Here is a 3,114-nt window from a genome sequence, read left to right on the forward strand (position 1 = left end):
CAACATGAGCCCAACGTGAGCCGACCTCTGAGTTTCAATTACCGATGTGGATCTCCACGTGTGAGTTACACGTGAGGGGGAGTGTTAAAGTCCCACATCGGTGGGTGCAAGAAAACCAAAGGGGTTTAAATAGTATTACCCCACTCTAACTAACACCGAGGCTTTTTGTGGTAAAACCCCACACCTGAGGATTATGTAGGTGGTTAAGTTGGGGACAATATCGGTGTCGTTAGAGCGGGACGGGCCCAGCGATCCAAAAATTCCAACATGTGTTAGTTAGCAGCAGTTACGGATTTCTAATTTTAAAGTGTGGCTTATAGAAACTTATTTGCACCATAGGGGGGCTTGCGGAAGCTTTTTTGAACTTGTGGGTTACTAGAATTATATACAGACCAATTTTCATTTGGTTGCATTTGTTTTAGTTTCATCTCATGTGTCTGTTTTTCTATCTGTTAAGTTATTGCTGCATTTGCTAATGCATCGCTCATCTGCCAATGAGGTTTCATTTTTGCACATATATAAAGCAATTAGACTGGTTGAGCACTTGTTTGCTGATATCGATTCGTGGAAAAAATAATTCTGGGCTGCTTTGCTCAAAAAGCTTTAAATTTGTGGAACTCTTGGGGTACAAGAGTTTTAATTGATGCTATTTCTTCTGACATGACTCATTTGAATGCAACTAGAATTTTGAACTCTCTCAGGATCCTCATAAAGGGGTCAGTACTACTTGGAGAATGATTTATATGGAACGGGTTTATCAAGATGTGATGTCCCAGATTTATTAGATAGGGACAATTACAATTGTAATGATGAACTTTATCAACTTCTAGTGTTTTCATTATTGCTTTAGCAAGACATTATTTGTTTTTTAAGTCAGGATGAATGTTTGATTTCGGATATTTCATGTTTAAGTTCTGGATATTTCATTTTCTTTGTTTAAGTTCTGAATGTTTACACCCTAAAACGTTTACGACATGCATGATCATTAAACTTATATTTTTTTCAACATTGCATGGCAACCATGAACAAAACCATCTCAGCCATCTCATTCATGCTAATGATCTCATTACTTCCAATATTCACTGGCTCGAGGAAGTCAACTTCATCAACAAATCATAGAAGACATAATTACAAATTTTAAAGGGGTTTGCATGTTGAACACAACATATACCTATTAAAATTTGGACCAAGAAAAACAAATAATGGATAATAGTGTTCAAATTTGAACAACTTAAAAATAAAAATAAAAAAAATAAACATAAAAAAAAAGGTCTTGTCTCATTCCACGCATAAAATTGTACCAAACAACAGACAGAACATGGGTATTTTAGTTTTAGTCTTTTGGTTCCGTTCCGTCCATGCGCTACCAAACGCAGAACGGAACAACTGTCTTGTTTCATCCTGCGCGTACCAAACATAACACAGAACATCTATTATGTCCCATCCTATCCCGTCCCGTTCCGTCTGCGTACCAAATGCGACATAAGTGAACGTGGTTGGTGTTCCATAATTTATATGTTGATTAATATTTTTCATTGAATTTTTAAGGGATCACTAACATTTGATTTAGGCCAATAATTATGTAGCACTTATATTTTCAAGATAATGCAAATCACAAGTCTGTACGTTCTCTCTTTTCTCGCTCTCCCATTATAAATGGATTTTGCTGGATCTAACGGTTTGGCATCCCCATGTTGCATCTTACATGGAAAACAATTTTTTTTACAGGTTGGTTTAGCATAAAGCAACTAGAATCGAATGACCGGGAAGGAAACGAACCCACTATTTCCTTAAGAATATGTATGGTGAAGAATTTTCTATGAGGATTGAATTGAACATAAAATATTATAAACGAGGATTAAAAAGGTATGATATGGGTATAACAAAGGCATGTAGGATAGATTCGTGATGACTCCTATCAAGTGTGGATTTGCAAATCCCGCTCAGATGCTTTTGATTTCTGCGATGCTCATATGGTGCATTTTTAATTTTTCTTATCTAACATTTTGTAATCCATTCTTATTTACTTGGCACCAATCCCTTACTTGAACATTCTTCACTCAAACTTAGTCTCATGTTTTGATGAGGGACTTTTGAATTCCAAGGGATTTATGCAAACTAAACGATCCACACAAAGTCAAGTCGGAGGGATTAAAATTTTCACCATATGAGCATTATAATTTATAAAAGTGCATGTGTAAGAGAGATATGTAAATGACTACTCCAAGTAGTCATTGTAAATTCCTCTCATATACATTTGCAATACTCATATGGTGCATTTCTAATCTCTTTCATTTAACTTTTTATAGTTGATTTGTTTCTTTGCCGAAATTTCTTAAAATTTGAAAGTCTTTCGCCCAAAACTTTTAAGTGAGGATTTACAACTAAAAGCTGAAAACCCCATTGGTTATTAAAAAGTGGATTGTATTGAAAACCATTACTTTGAGGACCAAAAGAAGCCGCTATAATTAGGGTAACTAGGACATTTACATGCTATATATCGAATGGAAAATTAGACATTGGGTGCGGTTGTTAGGGAAGTACTTTCAAATGATTGAAAACGTTTTTAGAAAAAATATTTTTAAAATCAATCTTTAGTAAAAAACTTTTGAAACCCAAAAACATTTTCTTTAAATGTGCTTTCAATCATTCAAAAGCACTTCTCAAACAAACCCGTAAAATGATGGAATGGGTTGGTTAAAGGAAAGAGTCAAAAGACAAAGAAAAGTTATATAGGGAAAATGTTTAAGGGGCATTTTGATAAAGACGCCTTGTTTTAAAATGTCATAGATTAAACATCTATTCCTTTTGAAAATTTGATTAAACATTTTCTCTACAATTTTTGTACTTAATATCATTTCATTTTATTTTCTTAGAAGTCTATTCACGTGTTTTTTTATTGAAATATTTATGTTAGTTAATTAAATAGAATGTAAAAAAAGTTGTTGTTAGGTACGTTTGGTTATATCGGTAAGTTTGATTATATCGGTACATTTGGTTAGTCATAAGATGAATACATTTGGTTTATGGTATATTTGAATTTTTGGTACATTTGGTTTCTTGGTACATTTGATTGTGGTACATTTGAATTTTTGGTACGTTTGTTTTCATTAC

This window comes from Malus domestica, chromosome 13, assembly GCF_042453785.1.
Source record: "Malus domestica chromosome 13, GDT2T_hap1".
NCBI classification, from domain to species: Eukaryota; Viridiplantae; Streptophyta; class Magnoliopsida; order Rosales; family Rosaceae; genus Malus; species Malus domestica.